The 8,771-nt window shown below is 48.5% G+C and overlaps 1 long non-coding RNA gene across 3 annotated transcripts in view; it reads right to left on the bottom strand.

The window, feature by feature from the left end:
* Window positions 1-1,737: 1,737 nt before the first annotated feature.
* LOC120099284 (uncharacterized) overlaps window positions 1,738-8,771 on the bottom strand; it is a 66,290-nt gene continuing 59,256 nt past the window's right edge. Inside the window, exons 4-7 of one of the 3 annotated variants that reach the window (XR_015646579.1) lie at window positions 4,470-4,587; window positions 4,011-4,116; window positions 3,866-3,924; window positions 1,738-2,664 (exon numbers count right to left, since the gene is read on the bottom strand). This is a non-coding gene — a long non-coding RNA (uncharacterized LOC120099284). The remainder of the gene's footprint in view (window positions 2,665-3,865; window positions 3,925-4,010; window positions 4,117-4,469; window positions 4,588-8,771) is intronic. The other 2 variants (XR_015646580.1, XR_015646581.1) reach the window with 2 other exon arrangements.

Below are 8,771 nucleotides of genomic sequence, written 5' to 3'. Positions count from 1 at the left end.
CAGTGACTCTGTGACCTCAGCCATTAGTAGCAATGACATGGGGGCATTTGGTAGATGCTGGCCAAGTCCCCTCCATTGATTACCTCATTGCAACCTCGGTGACATCAGTGCTGTCATTATCTCCATTTTAGAGTGTGAAAAACTGAAGATTGAGCGGTTTGTTCAAGGTCTGCCAGCTCCTCGGAGGAGGAGCTAGGCTTTAAGCCAGTCTAAGCAATCGCCCCACCTGCTGAGTCAGTTTCTTTATAAACCTGCCACACCCTGGGTGGGCTCCTGGGCTGAGATTTGGAGACCCCCTTTACTGGATCGTCCCAGAGGTCTCATGCCATCCATCCCACAAATGAAAACGCCTCCTCTTTTGCCCAGGACAATTTAGGCACTTTCCTTTCTCCTTCCACTTCAGACAGAAGTCCAGTACTGGCAGGTTTGTACTCCTTTCTGAAGCTTCCTGTCAATGTCGCAATGCTCTGGGCCCTGGCTCATTTTTCTATTATTACAGACACTTTCCACCCAGGAAACCCTATGTCCTATAGTAAATTCTCCCCACTTTTCTTTCTGAGACAGAAGCTCTATTTAGTCCTAGCTATACTGGAATTCACTACATACACCTGGCTGGCCTCAAACTCACAGAGACACTCCTGCTTCTTGAGTACTGAGACTAAAGGTGTGTGTCACCACAAAGAGCGTTTTTTGTTTGTTTTGTTTAACACTGTAGCCCTACTCTGGCCTAGAGCACAACATACAGTGGAGGCTGGCCTAGGACTTGAAGCCATCCTCTTGCCCCACTCCTCCTTCCTTCCTCTCTTCCACCCTACCTTCTTTCCTCCCCTCCCCTCCCCACTCTCTCTGAAAATATCTCTCACTATGTAGTACAGGCTGTCTTTGAACTCTTGTTTCATAGTCCTCTTGCTTCAGTCTCTCAAGGGTTGGGATTACAGAGGTGCACCACTTGGCCATGCCAGGATGTTTCATTTTAAGACAGATGAGCTAGAGAGATGAGTATGTGGTAAAGAGTGCTTGCAGCTCTTGTGGACAAGCATAGTTCAGTTCCCAGCTCACATGATGGATGGCTCACAACCATCTCTAAGTCCTGCTCCAAGAGATCCAACTACTTTTGGCTTCCACAGGCACCCACATGTACACATATAAACACACACACACACACACACACACACACACACACACACACACACACTCAATCTTGAAAAATACAGATGAAAGCCAGATGGGGCCTATGACCTAATCCCAGGTCATGGAGATCAGTGGTAAAACAGGGCTTTAACTAGCAATAGACAGTACTCTCCTCTAAGGGCTATTCATTTGTTTCAAAGTGTGTGCTCCAAAACCCAGACTCAAGATCACTTCTTCCAGGGAAGAATCAGGCAGCTGCTTCACCTGCTGGATCACCTGCATAGCTGCTCTACTTTCCTGACACACGCTGATGACACTGTCACAAGATCAGTTTCTGTTTATCTGGGACCTCTGAGTGGGTATCAAACTCTGCCCTACGGATCTGTTCACTCATGGAACCTAGCCCTGGGCTTGTCCTGCAGTAGACACTTCCTGAGTATTTGATAACACAATTACTGAATGAATGGAGAATCAAAAAATAAAAAAAGACTGAAATCCCCTATATCCTTTGCCTGGGCCCTAAGGCGCTGTGTGGGTGGTGACTGCCTGGGGTTGGCACACCAGAAAAGTGAAGAGAGAAAGTGACATTACAGGAAAGCCGATTTCCCGTGGCATTAATAGCCCAAGTGTTGTGCAGGAGCGAAGCAAGTGGCAAAACAGGTGTATGAAGAAATAATATGATCTTCTTCCCCAACCCAACACCCACATCAGTGTTCAGGGAGCGGCAGCCAGAAGATTAAAGCCTTGGCGTCTCCCAACAGCGCCGATCAATATTTAGTATGACAAGAGGCAGAGATTGCTATCAGCCAAGGGAGTCCACACTCAGACACACATGTGCAAAAGCAAGGGCTAACATTCTTTCTACCCGGATGCAGGGAAGCCAATAAAAGACAGCAGCACTAATGACGAGAAGAGTTCGTGGCCGCCTGGTAGAGGAGCTTTCCTGACTCCTTTGCTGAGATGATAGCTCTTTGGGCGAGAGCCTCACTTAGTCTCCATGTGTCCACCCCGCTGAGGTTTTGATGTTCCACTTTCATCAAGAATATTGAGCATGAAATCCCCACATTATGTGGGCTGTCTGGCGACAGCTGATGAAGAGATGGAGTGTGAAGCTGAAGAGTGCCAGGGACACCCGCCTCTGCTGCCCAGGGACAAAGCACTGGCTTAATTGGGCCCCAGGGAACAGCGACAGCCTGAGGGAGCAAAGCAGGGGATATCTGGGCCCTCTGCCACCCGTGCACACACTAGCCAGTCTTGGCAGCCAGTTGCAGCATCTGAGGGAGGCTGAAGGAACCTCACCCCCAAGGGCAGTGGGGGGTCAGGGATGGCTCCGTTGCTATTGACCCTCAGAGGGAGAGTGTGCAAGCACAGGCCTAGGCTCTTGGGCTCAGTAGAAAAGAATGCCAAGAGCTGTGGGGTTTAGCTTCCGGCCGCAAATTCTAAATTCCAAAAGCCGTGCTTGAAGAATGTCCTGCACTGGCCTTGAGAGCTCCTCTTCCTTGGCTGTAGCATGCAGCACAACCTGCACACATCCTGTGGACCCAGAAACAGATGGGAGTAAGAGCTAGGTACCCAGAACAACCTTTCAGGTCCTGTCCCTAGGCCCCATCTTCTAGACGTTCCAACAGACCCCAAAAAGCCCTCATCAGCTGAAGAATATGTGCCAGTGTGGGGCTGGGGGTGGGGAACTTCCCATGTAAACCAGAGCAGGAGGCAATGTCTCCTGTTCTTTCTTTTGACAGAGCCTAGAACTGTGTAGCACAGGGTGGCCTTGAACACACAGAGATTCCCCTGCCTCTGCCTTCTGAGGCCTGGAAAGAAAGCCATGTACTGCAGTGCCCCACAAACTCATGATTGCCTTAGAATTGTCTGAATTCTTACAACTCTTAGACAATGGCCTATTGCCTGAGCTGTCTTGATGGACAGGCAAGGAAAGTGGCACAGGGCTTGGCTCATTCAGTGCAAGTACTGAAGGGCAAAAGTGCTGCAAAGATCTCTTGAGGATTGCCAGATAAGGGAGCTGTCCCCTATGTAGTGCAAGGGCTGGTTCAAGAGATTAGGGGACATTCTCAATGTGTTGTTTACATTTACAGGAAAGAGAAATGAAGTAGGGCTTCTGTTATGTGCTCAGGTAGACGCCGATTGTATAGCTTACAGGCTAGCCTGTGTAAGGCTAGGTGCAAATAAAAATAGGAAACTTTGGGGGGTGAGAGACAGAGAGAGAGAGAGAGAGAGAGAGAGAGAGAGAGAGAGAGAGAGAGAGAATTTCAAAGAATTTCAAGGTGGGACAGCATGACATTTAACCCAATGTGGAGAGCCCTGCAGACCTCTCTGGCAGCATGCCCATGAGACTGGCACTGGCTACACCACTACAGGGTGGACGGGGCAGCAAGCCGGAGCTGGGGCTCACACTTTAGCACTTCTCCTCCTGCGCATGCTCTGTGGGCCTGGCAGCCCTTCCAAGAGCCCTTGACTGCTCAGAGAGAGCATGGGCACAAAGCCCAGGAAAGACAGAGGCCTGTTGACCCTGAGGACTGAATTAGGAGGAAATGATTGGAGAGGTGATCAATATGCTTGACTGCAGTTCATTAACGCCTAATGAGTCCTCTGCCTCTGCCTCCAGGACTGTCACCTCTCCCTGGCCCTGCTCTCCACTGCCATTTGTCCTCCCAGGGGCCAATCTCAGGAGAGGCAGTATAGGGTGAAGGCAGGCAAGATGGTACCGGATACTTACTGATAAGGGTGCCCTTGGGGTCTTCTGAAGCCAAGTCTTTCATGATACAGCTGAGGGAACTGAGGCTCAGGGAAGGAACAACGAGTATTGAGAAACCATATGGTGAGGCCAGTGCATCAATGAGTTGGAATTGGGTGCCACCAACCTTTCACCAGGCTCTTCTCATGCTGTCTTGACCACAGAACCCCAGGAGCATCGCAGCCTGGCCTCATTCCAGTTGTGCTGATTTCACAGAAACTTAGCTTCCTCGTCTATAATAAAGAGGCAATCCCAGACAACAGGAAACATACAAGAAACAAATTGCGTCCAACACTCTCGCACTCAAAGTGACCAGACATTTGGCATTTCCAAGACCCTACTCATCATCCTGGGAGATGAGGGAGGGGCGGGTAGTGAAAGGTCAAGAAAGAAAAGCTGGAGTCTTAAGTGGAGCAATGACATAGTTAGAAGTCAGGCAGACCTTGTTAGCCCCGGTTCTAGTTGCCTTCCCAGTATTAACTCATTTGGTCCCAGAGCAACTGTAGGCCAGACAAGGATTGGGGGTGGGGGACTCACTCAAGCCACCAAGCTAGAAAGTGACAGAACTCTGAGTCACTACACATACCTGGTATGTACTCATGTCCTGGAGATAGCACTGGCACCCAAAAGAGTTTGAAGCTTCAGACCCAGAAGTAGGACAAGGGGTCCTGTGACAGACATTGAGTGCAGACTTGGGCAGTGGCCTTAGAAATGGAGAAGAGACAGATTGGCAATTGGGAAACTGGAGAATCTGAGTGATATACACATATATGCATACACACATGCCTATATGCACAGTTAGGCTTTAACTTGAACATCTAAATAGCCTTCTTTCTCCCTGGACACACACATTAGCGACGTTGTATGGGTCAAGGTCTACATGAGGTCAGGCCTTCTCTTAGATTACCAGAGCAGTCAGTGTGGTATCCAGATCCTTGTCATTGGATCATAGGTGCAGCTTGCTTGTCAGAGAAGAGCATGCACGTTCTTTCAGTCAATCACCATCCTGTTTTGTTGGGTTTTCTTTTGTTCTGTGTTTGAGAGACAAGATCTTGCCCAGTTTTCCAGGCTGTTCTGGAACCCCAGTGCTCAAAGGATCTGCCCACCTAGGCCTCCCTAGTAACTGAGAAGATATGTCCTCACTCAGCAAAGCCAGCCAATCCGAGGTCTTTCCTGAAGCCGTCTTCCTTGGCAGTGGAAAACTTGTCTCTTGACTGCTCCCAGAGCTGTAAGAGTGCTCAGGGGTTTGTGCCCTGTCCTTGGCATGGCCCTGGGACAACTGTGCCTGAGGCTAGATATATCTGTTCTCCAGACCACCTGTTCCACACATAGCCCAAGCTTCACCAGATACCTGGGTGCCTCCCTGCCTTACCCTCATCCAATCTGTCATCAAGTCTCTCAGGTTCTTGCATCTCATGGTTTCTAGGCTCTTCTTTTCCTGTCAGCTGCCTCAGTGAGAACAGAGCCTTGTTATATCTCCCATGTGTAGATGGCTGCAATCCACTTCTGACTGTTCTCTGGGTTCTAGTATTGCCCCCCCCACCAGCAAGAAAACAAAGCCAAATAAGAAAGTGGGCTGGCAAATGGATACTTTCCTGATCTCATCTTAGTTCAGACCGCTAGAAGACTGGACAGCTCAGAAACGAGCACAATGCATTTGTCACACACCTGCGGGCCAACAGTCCAAGACAGGAGGACTAAGAAAGTTGCAGTCTGATTGGAGACTGCCAACAGGGCTCACATGTTGGAAAGAGGAATCTAGAGCTATCTGTGGTCTCTAGGTACAGCCTGGCTAGTCCGGAATGAAAACTATTCTAAAGACACATTTGTGCTCCTCTCTTTGACTATCAGAATATTTAAAATGGGTGTCTAGAAATTAGTATTTCCTCTGAAATCTCTCACTGGGAAATCAAATGGCAGGAGCCATCTGGAGGAGGAGGAGCTTGTTCCAGGAGCAAGGTCACGGGACCTTCCAGGACTTTAGAAGCTGAGACTCCCTATCTAGTTCCTCACCAGACTATTTAGCTATGAATAGCCCTTGTTTTCTTTTTAAACACCACCCTCAAGTCAGGTCCCTCAAAGGCAGACTTGGGGGAGTCACTGGATGTGTTTGTCCCTCTTCCCATGAGCCCATATCAGCTAAGACTCCTGTATATGCTTTTTTCTGGTCATTTGGGTCCTTTAATTGGCTTTTTGAGGACAGGTAGCTAAAACAGGCTTGTCTGAAGCACAGACTGTGGACCCCCTAAGTTCAGTAACAGGTAGGCACTCATGCTTCCCTCCATGGTGCTATTACCACTACTCGTACTTAGTCCCATCATTAATTTTGAGGGGTCATGAATACTCACACCACAATATTTCTTGATTCAAACATAGCACCTTTCTTAGGTCTCTTTCTTGGTTACCTCATTGATGACCAATAGTCTGGGTATGCACACATACTATTTTGTTCTCTCTCTGTCTCTCTATCTCTCTCTGTCTCTGTCTCTCTTTCTCCTCTGTCTCTCTGTCGTTGTCTCTCTGTCTCTGTCTGTCTCTCTGTCTCTCTGTCTCTCTCTGTCTCCCTCCTTCCCTCCCTCCCGTGTGTGTGTGTGTGTGTGTGTGTGTGTGTGTGTGTGTGTGTGTGTGTACCTCCTAGTATCTCATTGCCATTCTGCCACTCTTCAGAAGAAATCCTTTCCAGCCAGTGTTTAGAATGGCTGCTTAACCACCTGGCTGATCGCCTGTGCATTTATGACCTGGGCATTTCCAAATCCTTCAGCTGTTCACAGTCCTCTTAAAATAGAAATGGCCCTAAGTCTGAGAGTCCACCTGTGCTTCCAGAGCAAAGGCACTTAGCCTCCTGCCTCAGAGGTACCCATCCTGACACTTACCACTTATTGACTACATCTCCAGCTAATGCTGGAGGGTGTCCCTGTTCCCTTCTAGCACCCTTTGTCCTTCTCCCTCAGTGTTTCTGTAGCCTTATCAGGCTCCTTGGGGCCACATGCAGGCCACAGCATGGCTGGTAATTTCCAAAAGCCAGCTGAAGCTAATTTACTCACCTGCTGGTGGCTCCCGGCTTGCACACAGGAATGTTTCCAAACGACCTCCTAGACTTGTTGAATATACTTTCCACCTGCCCTCACACATGCTCGGAGTGTCGGCCTTTCTATCAGCACGCCCCTCTCCTTTTTAGCCTGCACTTCGTCCTAAGCAAGTCTTCCATCCTTTTCTCTTCCATGAACCACCTAAAATCCTCTTGAGCACAGACCTTCCTTCAGAGCAATGTTGATCCAAGAAATTGCAATCGCCACAATGACCTGCTTTCCTCTGAATCCCTGCCCTTTCCCAGGGCTCACTGCTGGCGGTCACAGTCTTTAAAACAGACTTCTGCCTCAGGCCTGGGAACCTAGGCGCCTCAAACCCACAGCTCTTTTCTTCTGTCCTTTCTATTCTCATGCCAGGGTTGTCAGTGACCCCCCCCCCCCCGCCCCACCTGCCCCCTTGCTACTGCAAAGCCTAGCAGGAGCAAGCTGAAAATCATTTAACATCACAAGAGAGTCTGTGAGGATGCCCCCAAGCCCACCACGAAGACAGCCTTTTACATTATTAAACAGAATGCTTAACATCGCTGCTTACAGCATCTGCATATGGAGTCAGGGCCTCCCCAAGACAAAGAATAGGTACTTGAGGTACATCTGCATGACCAAGAGGCCAGCTTGAATGTTCAAAGCCAAACAAAGGCACCGTCTGGTCACAGGACAAATTTTAGCGGCTCCCCTTAGAGACCTGACCTGGGTACCGCAGCAGTTTTTTTAAAACTACTCTTTTGGTCTCTTGCCTCCAGCCTTTGAGGATTCAGAAATGTTAATGCCCAGTCTCTGAAATCTCCATTACACAATTTGAAACCTCTCTCCATTCATTCAACACAGTTATTTGCTTTTATAAGTAACACCCAGGACATGGAGGGCATGAGTTTTCACTCACTTCCACAATGATTTCTTTAGGATAAATACCTAAAAATAGGGTTTCTGAGTTACACAATATGCCCTTTCAAAAAAAAAGCTTTTCCAATCTCCTCCCAAGGCCCTGGTAATTTGCTGAGGCTCAGGGCCCCGCCCAGCAGTGAGTAATAGCTGGCCTCACAAACCCTAGGCGGCAGCGAGGGTTTTTAAATTTTTAATCCCTGCTAATTTGATAGGCCAAATATGGTATCTCATTGTTGCTTAATTTGCATTTCTTTGCATTCTAGTGGGGTTGAACATCCTTTCATATGTTTATTGGCTGTTACTTTGTGAATTGCCTGTTCTTTGGGGCCTTGTTTGCCTCATCTCCTGTCTTCTCTACAGCCCAGGGCTAACCATGAATTAAACACACCATACAGTATTTTTAATTAATCTTCCTTAAACACGGCTCTGATCATGTTACTCCCTACTTACAAAACCTCTGATGGCTCATTATCGCCTACAGGAATAAGTCTACACGAGGCTAGTCACAGTTTGGACCCTATCTATCTAATCTCCCACCATCAGCACTCAGCCTACTTTGTCCTTTGCTTGAGTGGCTCACTGGGCACCTCCTACCCGACACTGACACCCCTAGAACACATTGCTTTTCATGCACCCCTGAGATTCAGCTCAAACTGTCCTATCAACTGCCGTTTTCTACTAGCCCTGGGTTATGTGGCTTTCCCTGCTTCCCTTCTCTTTTAGATGGCCTTTGTACCAACAGCTTTCATAGTTTTTCCTTTGCCTCTTTGGACTGTGAACTCTAGGGTAGGCTGGAGACAAGGATCTACTTCTCCATTTTCTGTGGCTTCAGAACCCAGAAGTTCAGATGGGGACTCGCGTAACTACTGCGCGCACGAGCGTGTGTGTGTGTGTGTGTGTGTGTGTGTGTGTGTGTG

This window comes from Rattus norvegicus, chromosome X, assembly GCF_021556685.1.
Source record: "Rattus norvegicus strain SHRSP/BbbUtx chromosome X, alternate assembly SHRSP_T2T, whole genome shotgun sequence".
Classification (NCBI taxonomy): Eukaryota; Metazoa; Chordata; class Mammalia; order Rodentia; family Muridae; genus Rattus; species Rattus norvegicus.
This window is presented reverse-complemented; position numbering and strand designations above follow the sequence as displayed.